General features: G+C 42.9%; 1 protein-coding gene across 7 annotated transcripts in view; it reads right to left on the bottom strand.

The window, feature by feature from the left end:
* LOC131225948 (pentatricopeptide repeat-containing protein At5g55840) overlaps window positions 1-16414 on the bottom strand; it is a 62441-nt gene that overhangs the window by 33045 nt on the left and 12982 nt on the right. For 4 of the 7 annotated variants that reach the window (XR_009161621.1, XM_058221569.1, XM_058221573.1 and 1 more), the window contains one exon: window positions 10190-16331. The exons of 1 other annotated variant lie outside the window; for it this stretch is intronic. The gene's annotated coding sequence lies outside the window, so the exon portion shown is untranslated. Of the gene's footprint in view, window positions 1-10189; window positions 16365-16414 lie in introns of those variants that run through there. 2 more of the 7 variants (XM_058221574.1, XM_058221571.1) reach the window with 2 other exon arrangements.

The raw sequence follows: 16414 nt of genomic DNA, 5'->3' as shown, positions 1-16414 counted from the left end.
AGGTCAATTTGGACCTGGGCTTAAACCTCTTTCATATCATGAAATGAGGGAGACATGCGTGAAAACTACAAGTGAATATACACGATCCTTCATAATTGAATATAAGGAATCGTGAAAAACATATGGGTGTTCACTAATGGCCAATGGATGGACTGATAGATCTTATCGGTCTCTCATTAACTTTTTGGTAAATTGTCCAGCTGGGACAATGTTCTTGAAGTCCGTGGATGCATCGGGCCATTTACACACGGGAGAATACTTGTTTAGATTACTAGAAAATGTAGTTGAAGAAATAGATGAGGAATATGTTATACAAGTAATTACAGACAACGCAGCCTCGTATGTAATGGTCGGACGTCTTCTTATGGAGAAGAGGCGTCGTTTATTTTGGACCCCTTGTGCGGCCCATTGTGTTAATCTTATGTTAGAAGATATAAGTAGGTTATTTATAAGTGTGATTGGAAGGGCAAGAAGAATCACGACCTTTATGTACAAACACGCCCTTCTTTTTAGTCGAATGAGAAAACACATTGGAGGTAACTTGCTATGTCCAATAGTCACTCATTTCGCTACAGCTTTTTTAACACTACAAAGATTACATGTAAAAAAATCAGAACTTAGAAGCTTTATAGTGTCGAGCGATTTTACAAGTAGGCCTTGGTCAAAAAAGGCTGAAGGGAAACAGGTTCAACAAACAATCCTTTCGCAAAGTTTTTGGACACAAGTGGTAAAGGCGCTAAAAGCATCCGAGCTCTTAATCACTGTGTTGCGATTGGTGGACGGGGATGAGAAGCCTGCAATGGACTATATATATGATGCGATGGAGAGGGCAAAAAATAAGATTATGGACAATTTTAACTATAAAGACCATTATTACAAGCTAATTTTAGATATTATAGATAGAAGATAAGGCAGCCAAATGTCATCTCTATTGTATTCGGCTGCTTACATCCTTAACCCAGCCTGTTTATTCGCTTCTGCTGATCCAGCAGAAGCACTTACTATGCATATAGTTAGATTTATTAATGTTTGGAAAGAATGATTCCAGATAGAGAAGAACAGCGCAAGATCTCAACTTTGCTGGACTTCTATACAAAAACCGAGGGGATATCCTCAAGAGATATCGTAATAAGGCATCGGACAATGAAATTACCTAGCAGGTACTACTATGAATGTTAGTCTTAGTGTCTTACAAATAGTTTTTCTATAAAGTGTCTAACCTACTTAAACTGTTTTTCTCAGCTGACTGGTGGGCTACCTATGGAGTGGACCCGAACAGGAAGGATTCAGCTCTAAAGAAGCTGGTTATGAGGATTCTTGGACTCATGTGTTCTGCCAATGGTTTCGAGCGCAATTGGAGCACGTTCGAGGCGGTAAGTTTAGACTATTTAGTAATTGTCAACTTCAATTTTTTAGTGTAAGGCCTAAACTAAATTAATTATCTAAATAGCTAATGCCAAATGCGCTTTCTTTTTTGCAGATTCATACCAAGAAAGGGAATCGCCTTGAACAAAAAAAGTCAACGAGTTGGTTTTCGTTCAATACAATAAAAAATTACGAGAACGATTCCAAGCTAGGAAAGAAAAGTCTGGTTTCTTTAACCCTATCTGCTTAGATGAGTTGGATGCAGATAACGAGTGACTCATATAGACGGAGGACCCGGTATTTGTTGGAGAGGACCTGACTTAGGCATAAGTTGAAGATGTCGACACCTTGTGAAGGTACTACCATTCGAAGGTGAAGGATGTGGGGAGCCGGGGGGCGAGTAGTAGCCGTTAACCCGTTAAAGAGATTAAGGAGATGGAAGAGGGAGATGGTGATAATGAACCTGAAGATCATCCACCATTGGATGTTGATGAAGTATTAGTACATACAGATGATGAAGAAACGGAAGAAGAAGTGTATGTGGAAGGAGATGACTCGGATGATGATGGTCGTGGACCTGATATGCCACAATGGCAACTAGATCAATATATATAGTATATAATTAGATGAATAATAAATAAATAACTTCTTCATTTTGTTTAGTAAGTGTGTTGATGTAAGTAGTGTTGAATGTTGAATGTTGATATTTCATATTTGTTAAATGTCAAGTTAACTACATTGTAGAATGTAGAATTGTGGATGATTGATGACTTAATATTAAATTCATTATGTAATTGGTTTTATTTACTTAAATTAAATGTATTTCAAGCAAGGTATTCCGTAACGGTAACGGTGGCCGTAACGGCCACCACCGTTACCGTTATGATACGGGCCGAAACGGCCGTTACAGCCCCCATATCGGCCGTTACGGCCATTTTTTATTTTTTGAAAAACGTTGTGCCTGGACCGTTACGGGGCCGTTACGGCCATTTCGACCCCGTAACGCGTAACAGTTATGACCGTTACCGTTACAAAACGGTTGTTATGGCCGTATCGTAACAGATATGGGACACCTTAATTTCAAGGGCCAATGGTATATAATAATTTATTCATTTTTTTCTTAATTTATTCCTATTTTTCTTTTTTTCTTTTTTTTTTTAAGTTTTTGAAAAATGTAATTAAAAAAAAAATGTGCGACGGCATATGCAATTGTGCGATTGCATATGCGCATAGGCATATGCAAACGCACACGATCGCACATGCTATTTAACAACATTGATAGTAAATCTCCTCAACAAAACCAGCTTCAAGGAGCTTGCCAACCTCTTCGCCGATGGTGTAGCGCTCTACGTCGAAAGCTTGTCATTTCTACCTAACTGGTTGGTGGTCAGGACCCACTTTTAGCTTGTGGACCATTACTTCCGAGCTGATGTCGGGCATGTCCTGATGGGACCAAGCAAAAACGTCGGCGTGGCATCGCAGAAGGTCCATGATCTTGTCTCGAAGACTGGGGGTAAGAATGAGTTGACCTATACAGTACGGGTCAGGTCGAACTCAGAAAGAGGGATGGCCACAGGGTCTTCTACTGGAGAAACTCTCTCGAGGGATTCCTCCCAGGGATCGAGAGAAGTTATAGCCATGGCACGGTGTAGCGTGCTCGTCCTCAAGGCTGTAGAATAACACTAACGAGCCTCGAGCTGGTCTCCTCTTACCCGCTCGACCCCATGCTCTGTTGGAAACTTCATTGCGAGGTGGTAGGTAGAAACTACTACTCGCATGGAGTTGAGGGACGGTCATCCGAGGATGACGTTGTAGACGAAAGGACAGTTAACCATAGGAAAGTCAATCATCGTCGTCGTATGGTTTTGTCCCTCTCCCACAGTGACTGGAAGGAGTATAGATCCTTCTGAAGTGACTTTTTCTCCTGCGAATCCGAGCAAAGGGATCTGGATGGGCCGAAGTCGGGATCTTCCGATCCCCATCTTGTCGAACGCGACAGCGAAGAGGATATTGGTTGAGTTGTCGGTGTCCACCTAAATGCGAAACACCTTGCGGTTGGCTATAGTCATGGTCACCACTAGGGCATCTTCATGGGGGTGGTGGACTCCACGGGCGTCCTCTTCGATGAAGGTTAGCTTGCAAGGGACAATTCTCTGTTCTTTCAGAGGTCAGCAGGTGAGGTAGATGTGATGTTCCGGGCTGTTACAGTTGATGTTTCGGGCATGAACCTTTCAAGCTCGGTTTGAATCTCCTCCTCCCGCAAATTCGCCGAAGATAGTGTGGATTTCACTTGTAGCTTCATTATTGTTCTTGTTCCTTTGCTACTTCGTTATCCCAGTCTGCCTGTTCTTCCCTTCTGCTAACATACTCCCGCAAGTGCCCGACATGGATGAGGGCTTTGATTTCCTACTTGAGGTCGAAGCAGTCGCCGGTGGCGTGATCGTGGTCGCAGTGGAAGTGACAATATTTTCACTTGTCCCGCTTGTCGGCATCGGACCTCATCCAGTTCGGCCATTTTAAGAGTCTTTTGTCCTGAACTTCCATAAGGACTCGCTCGAGCGTGGCATTCAGAGGAGTATACGACCGAAATCTGCTCTCAGGTCGGCGGCTTGGACGCTGTCTTATTGAGTCATCGTCTTTCCTTCTTTTATTATTAATGCTGGGAGGCTGAATCTCCTCCTTGCGCTTCTTGTCTTTGGACGAGCTCACGGCGTTTTGATTGGTCTTTCACGAGCTAAAAAGCTCATCAGCATTGGAATACTTCTGAGCTCGGTTGAGGAAGTCGGCCAGTGTCGTCGAGGATTCTTGCTAATTGAGAAAAGAAATCTGCCCTCCTTCAACCGAGCAACCACAGCTACTAAGGTTATTTAATCTGAATAGCCCTCTACTTGCATCGCCTCTTGATTGAAGCGCTTGATATAATTTTTTTAACGACTCGTCTTCCTTTTACGTGATAGTAAGGTGGTGGGTCAGCAACTTCTGCCTATTTTTCCCTACGATGAATTGGGTAACGAAGATCTTGCTGAGCTATGCGAACGAACTGATGGACTTCGGTTGTAGCTGTCGAAACCACTATCGAGCTGCTCCTATCAGAGTCGAGGAGAATGCCCTGCACATCTCCGCAGCCAAGGCACCATAGAGCTCCATCCAAGCCCTAAAAGATTCAAGATGCTCTGCCAGGTCGGCGGGCCCGAAATAGGGAGTCATTTGGGGCATCTTGAATCCGAGAGGGAGCTGAGCTTGCATGATGTCGTCGGTGAACGGAGGTTCAGCTTCTTCCAGCATGGCTTCTATCGAGGTCAGAACCTGTGCACGGTAGGCCTAATGCATGTCGCCGATCTGACCATGTAGTTCTTTGAGTTCCAATTCCCAGGGAACTTCGTTCTCTCCTACCACCTCGAGAGTCTTCCCCCGCCTTCGGTTGTCTAGTGTGTGACACAAGTCGGAGGCGGTGAGAGCAGTTCTTGCAGTTTGAGCAGGCATTTGGCCGGGATGCTTCGACTGCGGTCTAACCTCAGGCTGGACTGGAGGGTCCCATGGAGGTTGGGACTGCTCAGTAGCAGCACCCTCTTTTGCCTCGCGACCAGGGAGAGGATTCTATCTCTCTATGATCTACATTAGTCGATTCATATTGTTATTTAGAGTTTCGACCTAATTCTCTAATGAGATATGCCGACCTCCCCAGTTGCGAGATCTAGGTACAGGTGTTGTTGGGGCATCAAGGTGGACCCCACCTACCATCCCAGGGCACGAACTTCCTGCGGAAGGCTTTCTACATCCCCCTTTTCTAACGGAAGAGGATTAGTTGGTGTACCACACCACCGACCTACCTGGTGTGTTTACGTCACCTAGTTCTATGGGTCCCATCATGAGGTATGAGTTATATCCAAACTGTCTATCCACTTGACGAGCTCATGGTAAGGCTTGCGCCGAAAAATAAGACATCCAAAAATCAAGTGAACCACATTGTAAAAAGCAGTGGGGGATTGAACGTCTACCATTGAAACCCTTTTGGGGGTCACAAAATTTTTGGATGAATATGATATTTGTCTTTCCGCTTACGAATGTTTTTACGGTGAGAATCATTGTTATCTATGGTGTGGTACACTTGAGCTTTGGATATTACTCATTTTGGGGATCAAGATCTAAAATGGTCTCGCCAAATGCATGAACGATGTGGATATACTAAACAGATCATTATGGGGCCCATGTAACTTTAATATCCTTTGAACCATGCATACAACTCGAGCTCAAGGAGCGCGGAAGCGGATTACATCCTACCCCCGCCCGCACAATAATACGTCTGGGCTGGGCTCTGTGGGGTCCACTGTGATGTAAGGGTATTATCCATGTTGTGCATCCCTTTTCTCATATCATTTTACCGTATGATCCAAAAAATGAAGCAGGTCTAGAGCTCTAGTGGACCACACTAAAGGAAGCAGCGGTGATAGTGACACCCACCATTGAAACTTTTCTAGGGGCCACTGTGATGTTTTTTTACCATCCAACCTATTCATAAGATCATGTAGACTTGGATGAAGTGAAAACACAAATATCAGTTTGATCTGAAACTTCTGCAGCTCCCAAGAAGTTTTTAATGGTGGGCGTTCAATCACCACTTTGTGGTCCACTTCAGCCTTGGTTCTGCCTCACTTTTGGTTTCATACCCTAAAATGATCTACAAATAGGGATGGACGGAGTGGATAACACCCTTACATCACAGTTGCCCCCACAGGTAGGATGCAATCCACTTCCCGTCTTCACATGACACGTACCCACACCAGCTAGGTTGGCGGTGGGACACGGATTAGCTACTGAACTCGCTACGTCACCACATTTTGTGGACCCCACCATGATGTATGTGTTGTATCCACACCGTCCATCCATTTAGAGAGATCATTTTAGGACATGAGCCAAAGAATGAGGCAAATCCAAAGCTCAAGTGGACCCCACAACAAAAAATAGTGGGGATTGAACACCTACGGCCACAAGTTTTTGATCAAGCTGATATTTGTATTTTACCTTATTCCATATTTGTATTAACTTATAAATAGGTTGGATCTCAAATAAACATCACGGTGGGCCCTATGAAGATTTCAACGGTTAGCGTCACTGTCCCCACTGTTTTCTGTGGTAGGGTCCACTTGAGATTTGGATCTTCCTCATTCTTCGGCTCATGCCCTAAAATAATCTATCCAAATGGATGGATGGTGTGGATACAACACATACATCATGGTGGGCCCCCATAGAACGTGGTGACATAACTTCAATAGCGAGACTCACTACTGTCAAGTTTCGTAGCTAATCTGCGTCCATTGGTAGTGTGTGGTACACCAGCCAATCTGTAGGGTCCACCTTGGACGGTCCTCTCAGGGGCTCTGTAGGGCCCACCATGATGTATGTGTTTTATCCACGCCGTTCATCCATTAAGATAGCTCATTTTAGGGCATGAGCCCAAAAAGTAGGCAGATAAAAGGCTCAAGTAGACCACAATACAAGAAGTCGTGGTGACAATGATGTCTACCATTGAAGCTTTCCTAGGGCCCACCATGATTCAGGATTTTCCATCCAATCTGTTCATAAGGTCAGACAGACCTGGATGAAGGGAAAACATAAATATTAACTTGATCTAATTTGGGTGTCTCATTATATATTGCATGTGTTTTTGTCTTGAATTGCTTACTGCCTATTGGACGGTGCTTGATGGCCCACCATGATTTATGTGTTTTATCCACTCCATCCATCTATTTCCCAGTAATTTTACGACATCCATCAATTTCCCACGCCATCTAAAACTTTTGTAGGCCCCAAGAAGTTTCTAATGATGAAAATCCCTATTGTGTGGTCCACCTGAGTTTTGGATAATTTTCATTTCTAGGACCATTCCTTCAAATGATTTGGCAAAATGGATGGGCGGCATGGATAGACAACACATGCATCAAGGTGGGCCCTAACAAGTTTTAACATAATGTTCTTTTACAGATAAAATATGTCGGGAGGAGGGAGACAACCTGATATTGGGTGGTGATACGGCCGGCCCAATCTTGTTAATCGATTCGAGAGTATATGTAATTTATGTAGCCATATGTCAATGAGTGGAGGGATTACCCGCTTGAAGAAGCATTTAGCAGGAGCGTATCGCAATGTTGTGGATGATCCTAACTGCCCACAAGATGTGCGAGAAGAGAAAAGAGTTGTACTGCAAAAAAATGTGAAGATAAGATATGAACAACATACAAGGGAGATGGAGATTAGCGAGGAGTTGGGGAGACCTTCATATGTAGGGGATAATTGGTATAGAGAGCAAGAGAGGAGGTGGCAAGAGAGTAGGCCTATATTTGAGGGGTCTACTCATGAGCGTGGTGGGGAGAGTGGAGCAGGGGGGAGATATAGGGGTATGGGGAGGAGTAGTCGCATGCGGGTGCTAGATTTACCATCAGATTTGAGGATGTACAAGGAAGCAGGAGGGACACAAAAAATTAAAGGATATGTTTAGTGAAGGGGATGTAAGGAAAAATGTTGGGAAGTTTATTGCGAAGTTTTTCATATACGATCAAATCCCAACAAATGTAGCAGTGAGCACGCATTTTAAGAATATGATAAGTGAGGGGAAGCATGGGGGTGAAGGTGTGCAGCCGCCCACGCCCTTTGAGATAATGGGCAAGTATTTAGATGAAGAACATGAGGAGAATAAATGTGGATTAACATAAGCAGTCATGGGAGATGTACGGTTGCACCGTCATGTGTGACAGTTGGACCGGACCAACAAGGATGCTCGATCATAAATTTTATCGTATATTGTAGAGGACGGGCAGTGTTCTTAAAGTCCGTAGATGCGAGTGATTAGATTAAAGATGCGAACTACATTTACAAATTAATGTACCATGTCATCAATGATGTTGGGAGGAAGAATATTGTGCATTTTTTTACAGACAATGGGAGCGCATTTGTCAAGGCGGGGAAGGATATACGAAACAGGTATAATATGTATTGAACCTCCTGTACAGCACATTGTATTGATCTCATGCTAGAGGCGATTGGGAATAGGTCGTCAGTGAAGACCACTATTACCGATGCACGGCTCATCACAGCCTTCATATACAACCACACATGGTTATTAGCCGCGATATGCGATAAGTCTAGTGGGGATATAGTGCGCCCTGGAGCAACGCGGTTTGCCACAAATTATATTGCCCTAAATAGCCTCCTCAAACACAAGTAGGGGCTACGAGAGCTTTTCACTTCTCATGACTACATAGAATGGGCTAAGAAGGGGAATAGAGTAACCTGGAGAATCGAAGTGCTCGTGTTTCGCCACTCGTTCTGGGATCGCATACGCGGGGTAGTCAGTATTTTGGAGCTCATTTATGTGGTGTTGAGGATGGTGGACAATGAAACGAATTCATTGATGGGGTCATTGTATCCTTCCATACAATTGATGAAAGAAGCTATCCAGGCTAAATCCCTCAACGCATATAAGTGGGTGCATGCAATAATAGATGACCATTGGGAGAGGATGCTTTCCCACTCACTATATGAGGCTGGTAAGTACTAATATACTTTTCTTTGTTTATATGCTCCAGTACTTTGCTATTAATGTCTCAATATTTAAATCATCTTGGTTTTCAATGTATTTCCTAAATCCAAAATACCACTACAGCAAAAATCCCTATGCTGACAATGAACTGAAGAGGGTTTTACATGAAGTGTACGAGCACTTATTCCCTAACTATCCGGGGAACAGCACATTCGGTACTAAGGTAAATATATTCCGCACCTACATTCTCCATATTTGTATCTTAATGATTTCATACTTACCCTTGGTTATTATATGTCATCAACAGATTGTTAAATTCTGCAATGTGACCGGAATGTTCGGGTGTCACACCACAAATATGTCAACCACCATGATGTCATGTGAGTGGCTACATTTAAAGTTAGTTTTCATATTATTGTACAAAATCTGAAAGTAATGAAATAACTTTAAAATTCGGAGGCGAATGTTGGGCCATGTACGGGACTAACTGTGAGGTTTTATGATGGATGGTTGACAGTCTCCTCACCTTGTGATAGAAATTGGAGCACATGCTCCCCTCCTCTACACAAATAAGCACAATAGACTAGGGTACGACTAGCTTTAGAAGCTAGTGTATTATCACTACAATATGAAGCTACGAGAGAGGCTGCTCCGATCCGAAGGAAGAAAAGCACAGGAGGACCCATTGGATCTGTTGGCGATTGGACATCATTCATTTATTGAGGATGAGGACGAGGATCCAATTTTCCAGTGGGAGGTCAGATGACTTGGATACTTCAGAAGGGCGACCGGAGCCACATGTTGCGGAGGAAGCAGCAGGACAAAGGATCGATATTGATGCACATGTAGAGCAGCAGAGATCTCATGATGAGACATTCGACCCATTGACGAAAAGTCCGATAGGGAGTCTGCGGCACTCACTACTACGCAAGACACGTGGCGGGGAAACATTTTCCAACACCGAGACAGAGAGTGATGTGGCGGGTGGATCCGGTGATGGTGATAAGTCTGATGACAACGATGGGGGTGATGGTGACTCTGGTGACAGTATTGATGATGGTGATGATGGCAACGGGGATGGTGGCGACGAGGGTGTGAGTTAGTCTCAGAGGCCTCTTGGCCCTTTCACTGGGGAGGGGGGTTTTGATCTTGGCCCTTTCACTGGGGAGGGGGGTTTTGATCATGCCACATAGGACCTTGACCATGGTTCTCATCTAGGAGGACCAAAGCCTCGTCTTATCTACAATAAGACATACGAGCGTCAGAAGTTATTAAAAAAAAAAAAAGAGCATACACGAACTTTCTGATTTTGAGCTACTGGCAAAATGCATGAGGGACACAAGCGTTCGTGGGAAGCGAGGTGGCTCTAGTTCTGATTCACGAACAAGGAAGGGGAGCTCGAGTTACAGGCCACAAAATGGATATGGATCACAGACACAAGAGAGTAGCTCGAGTTCTGTGCCATAGTATGAGTATGGACACATAGTGGATATGCGGGGAGCGACTCTAGCAGTTATGAATTATCATTTTTCAACTACGGTCAGGACTTCCACATACAGGCAGGTATATGGACAGCAGTATGGATATGGAGGGCAGTATGGATACCCAATAGCACCATCCATGCCCATTCCATATCTATATCAGTCACAAACTGTGACTATTACACAGTACCCACAAATGGGCATATTAGTTCAGTTCGGAGAGGATGAGTACCAACGTTATGTCAGGGAGTATCTCAATTGGTACCATTCTACTATGACCTGGGCACAGTACTGTCGATTTGTGGATGAGCAGTATTCCTTCCAGCCCCATCGAGATGGAGACGATGATTACGAGCCACCGTGTAACTCTATGGGTCTAGGCCATAGCCAGTCACATTATTAGTACGTATGTTTTATAATTTCTACTATATGTTTTACTTTTGAATGCATTGGTTGTGTTTTCATACATGTCTTGATACATTTATAAATGTTATGCATGATATTTGAATATAGTTGTCTTAGTTCAATCCAACAATGCATAGCTTAAGACCATATACAAAAGAAACCTATTATGTGCACTTCTTTTTTTAAATTTTATGATTTAAAAGTGTGTATTGAAGTCTTTTTTAATAATCCCTGAAGTTTCATTGAAAAATTCAACCATTTTCCCAATGTTTCCCCATGTTTCCCGAAAAGTGCGATAAATTACGCAATACAAACGATATAAATCCCGTGTGACAATTGATACGTATCTATATCCCAAGGGTGCGATACATTACGCGATACCGATATTTAGAACATTGGGTGGGCCCCGCCATGGTGTTTATGTAAAATCCACCTCGACTAAAAGGTGTGTCATCCCATTTTATGCCTAGGACCCAAAACTTAGCCGCTTATGTGTTTCAAGTGGACCACACGATTAGAAACAGCGTACAGGGCAACACTCATCCTCCAAACTATTACCCTTCATATGGCCCACATGAATAATATTTTGGAATGCTTGCTTAAAGAGGCATTCCTTGCTTTGGCATCAATAGCCTCGGACAGGTACACATCGGTGGAGAGGTGCTTTTCGATGGAAGGAGGTCGGATAGTGTGGATGGCCCCTTGTAGAAGGGATCTATCAGACGCGGAAGTTGATGCTTTATTAAGCGTCCTAGATAAACTGAACAACGTCAAGATCGAACCTTCAACAGAAGACTATGGTTTGGAAAGGGCACATTTCTGGTAGATTCGAAATGGAATCCTTTTACAAGATTCTTAGTCCCTCCCAATCCCCATCATCTCATAATTTTCGTTTTTAGAAGTACAGAGCTCCCTCGAAGGTTGCATCTTTTGTTTGATTGCTTAGAAGGAACAGGATACTAACAGTGGACAACCTTCGTAAAAAAGAAATGATTCTCCTAAATATATGTATAGTGTGCATGCGGGATGTAGAGTCAGTGGACCACCTCTTCATTCATTTGCCCTTGTGCTACAAGGGTGTGGGAGCTCGTTCTTATAACTCCCAATGTCTCTTGGGTTATGCCGGCATCCATGTCATCCTTCCTAGAGTCATGGCATGAAGGAGGTGTTGGAAAAGAAGGAAAAGCGGTTTGGCGGTTAGGGGCAATGGCATGCCTATGGGCCATTTGGGGAGAAAGGAACAAGCAATGTTTTGAAAACAACTTGGTTGCAACAGGGACAATCGTGCGAAAAGCAATTTGTTGGGTGCTTGATTGGGCAATCGGAATCAAGGAACTAGACATTTATATCCTTCTAGCCCTATTGGGGCTGTAACTTTGCTTTTGAGTTTGTTGTTTCTTTTTTAATTTTTGTATTCTTTTCCGCTTTTGGCGGTCTCTCAATAAAATTGTAACATTTCCAAAAAATAATAATAATAATGCATTGGACTTATGTTTAGGCCTTGCCTATGTTTTTGTGTGGTATCTAATGGTTGGAGTGGATTTTATCTAATCATCGCAGTGGGCCCGTAAATATAAACAGTGGACGTCTCTCTTCAAACTGTTTCCCATAGTGTGGCCCACTTGAATGACAAATCATCCTGATTTTTTGGCCATGGATATAACTTAGAATTACCCATCTAATGGTTGGATTGGATCTTAAATACACAGCATGGTGGGTCCCTCAAAAATGAAGGGTGGGCATCCCAAGGAGAGTTGTTTCGTACATGCATCACGTGGGTTGCCGTCTCGAGGAGGGGAGTAGATTAGGTGAGATCCTAGCCTCAACCAAGACGATGCGACCCTTACCATGAGGCCCTCCTTGATGTGCATATTATGTATCCACACTGTCCATTCATTTTTCCAGATCATTGTAGGGAATTATCCCAAAATGAATCAAATCCAATTATCAAGTGGACCATACCATAGGAAATAATGGTGATCGAACATTAATGGACCTCAAAAGTTCTGGATCAAGCTGATATTTGTTGCTTCCCTTCATCTTGGCTTACGTGACCTTATCAACAAATTGGATGGAAAATAAAAAATATGGAAAATTAAGGTTCGCCCTAAGAAGTTTTTAATGGTAGGGTGTTCAATCACCATTGTTTCCTAGAGTATGGTCCGCTTGAGATTTGGATCTTCTTCATTTTTGGGATCATGTCCTAAAATAATCAGGAAAAATGGATGGATGGTGTGGATACATGATACATACATCAAGGTGGGCCCCACGGTAAGGGCCGCACCATCTTAGGTGAGGCCAGGTCTCACCTAAGCTACTCTGATATGACGCATCTCACCAATCGGAGGAGGGGTTTTTAAAAATGTGATTTTTTTTAAAGTGGGTCGTGGCTTGGGTGGGGTCTCCACCAAGGTGTTGATGTGAAATCCATCCTGACCATCAGGTGTGTAATACCATTCCAAGCCCATGGCCCAAAAATCACCTCCATCCTTAATTTAAGTGGGCCACACAGTTGGAAACAGTATACAAGACAATGCTTACCTTACGAACTGTTTCCCTTGGTGTGGCCCACCTGAATCATGGATGAGCTTGATTTTTTGTTCCCATGCCTAAATATTGGTGTGGCATTTAATGGTTGGAGTGAATTTTATATAATCATCATTGTAGTCCCTATAAGAATCAAGGGTGGACTTCTCTCTAGAAATAGTTTCCATTGGTGCGGTCCACCTGAATCATGGATCAACCTAAGATTTTTTCTCTTTGCCTAAAATGAGATTACACATCTCATGGTCGAAGTAGATCTCACATACAAATCAATGATGCCTTGAATTATCTCCAATATTATCGTTATCTCCAGCTTGGCGATACCGATAACACCAATAGCAATACGAATAATACCGGTAGTATTAGAAATTCCAAGCATCAACAATGTATTGCTAAGTACTGCCAACGAATCGATATCGCCAATATTTTCAATTGTGTAAATTCCAGGTGCCGCTTGTATTGCTAATGTATCGATATCGCCAATATTTTTTACTATGTAAATTCTAGGTGACGCTTGTATCACGAGTGCATCAGCGATATTTCAATAATATCGCCAACATAGAGATATCACAGAAAGTTTGTTTATTAAAAAAGTATTTTCATAATTTTTTTATGAGCACATTGTTGTATGCAGTTTTCAATGTCGTTGCTAATATTGATAATATCTCAATATTATTGTTATCGCAACATGCGCAATATCAACACCACAATCTTTTGTTTCCTTTCCTGTTGTTAATGATTTCTTTGCAAAATATCAGGAATTGTCGATATTCTGCAATATCAATGGATGTTTGGATGGTTAAATGGGATGGATGGGATGGTTAGACTCTTTCTTACAACGACACATGCTTTTAAGCCCCATTAAATGGAAACTTATTGTGTATACATTCATTTTACAAATTTTTAATTCCTAAATATGCAAATATGTGTATTTTAGCATCTCCTGAGGTTTCACTGAAAATTCTACCTTTTTTCCCATGTTTTTTCATATTTCTGGTTATCAGTGATATCGATAATGTTTCTGTATCCCCGACCAGTGAAACTTGTAGCGATACCGATACTTCGAACACTATGCCCCATAAAAATCAAAGGTGACTTCCTCCAATTAAATAAAAACATTAATTCCACCACAACTATCTCCATTTTTCTCACTATCAACCAACTACTCGCATGTCTCTATTTCCTCTAACCCATTCCTTCCTATCTCTCCAACCCCAACGAATTCCTCCCATGCGATTTAACCGACCAAGCCTTCGTCACCAGTGCAGCAATGGAGCCTTCGGCCAGCGACATCACTGGTTATTGCGGTAGGTTCACCGCTCTCTCTCTTCATCTCTCTTGAGTTAGCGGGGCCCACGAAATGCACGGATCGGATGTCAAAAGGAGAACGTGCCCGAGGTATGTGTGGGCCCACCAAAATTGCTTTTTGTTTTACAAAACTTCATCGGGCTTGGGCCTGATCCTATGTAAACATTCCGGGGCGGGCTCGTGTTGGACTATTTTGGCCCATCATCGACCCAAGCTGGGTATGGGCTTAAGTTGAACAATGCGGGTCAAGCTTGGACAGCCCGGCCCTAACCTGGCCCGTTGACACCCCTACCTTTGGCGTAAGGTTATAGCTGACAAATATGGTCTAGTGAACTCGGGCAGGTGGATCAAGGACTCTACAGAGCTTCTTTTATTGGAGATTTATTACTCATTTGGCAGGCAAAATTCTTCTCGAGATGGGGATATCAATTGGTAGCAGGGATAAGGTTAGTATTTGGGACGATGTTTGGCTTGGAGAGACCACACTCAAATCCCAATTCCCTGGTATAACTAGATTATGCCTGAACCAGAATGTCTTGATAGCCAATTGTTTCTCCATCCAGGAAAATGGTGGTGTTTGGCTACCCTCATGTCGCCATTCTTTATCCGAGGCCAAGGTTGAGGAAATGATGAGACTGCTAGCTATTCTAGAAGGGAATCTATCCCAACCTGGCTGCTTTGGATGACCCTGTCTGGTTAAGATATAAATCTAGCAGATTCACAATGTGGTCCTTCCTCAATGTCATTCATGGACCTGGTGCTGGTATTAGCTAATACAAGGTTTATTTGGCACTACCAAGCTCCTCCAAAGGTGACGGCATTTGCATGGGTCATTGGTCAAAATAGGATATTGACAATGGACAATCTCCGCAAGAAAGGGATGGTCTTCCCCAACATCTGTCTCTTGTCCAAGAAGGAAGAGGAATCAGTGAAGCACCTCTATCTCAGCTGTCCTTATACATTGGGTGTGTGGAACTACATCTTTTCAGCTTTCAAGGTGCCATGGGCACTTCCAAATTCAATGGAGGATCTGTTTGTCTTGGCACTTCAGGGGCCCTTCTTCTATCGAAAGGAGGAATTGGCACCTTGCTTTGTTGGCCGCTCTTTGGTGTATTTGGATTGAAATGAATGGCAGATGTTTTAGGGATAGGAGTGAAACTCAGGGAACCACTTTCAGAAAGGTGTTCTCTTGTATCGAGGAGTGGAGTTTGTAATTTTGAGTTTTTTTTTTCCTGTTCTCTTGAGCCTTTGACTCCTTCAATAAAATTTTCAATTTTCAAAAAAGAAAAGAAACTCTACGGACATGTTTCCTAGATTGTTGCTCTGAATCACTTTTTAGCATCTTACGTATTTTTGAACTTTAATCAACATGATATATTGACTATGGTTCATCCAAGCTGTCACCTACAATTGTATGGTCTGGATTTGTCTCCAAGTGCATTAGTCAACAGCTTGCAGGGTTGGATGGAACAACCCCCTAAGCCGTTTCGGAACATGGGTATTTCCTGATTCAGTGCACAGGCAGCTAGAAACAAGCTTTGCCTATAGTCAACCACTTTTGCTTCCATTGCGGTTCATAAGAAAGAAATCAAGTATTTCAGACATACCCAGTACTTGATGGTTGGTTTGAGCCTCTAGTTGATGCTTCTCTTCCAGCTTCGCATTCCCTTCCAAGAAAGGATTGAAATGCTCTGGGGAAATTTCAGAAAAGTTAGGTTCGGGTTCTGCATCAGAATGGTTGAAATAAATCATCTTTTGCAAAAAAAAAAAAAAA

The sequence above is a fragment of the Magnolia sinica genome, chromosome 14, assembly GCF_029962835.1.
Source record: "Magnolia sinica isolate HGM2019 chromosome 14, MsV1, whole genome shotgun sequence".
In the NCBI taxonomy this organism is placed as follows: Eukaryota; Viridiplantae; Streptophyta; class Magnoliopsida; order Magnoliales; family Magnoliaceae; genus Magnolia; species Magnolia sinica.
Note: the sequence above shows the minus strand (reverse complement) of the source record. Positions and strands in the feature narration are given on the sequence as shown.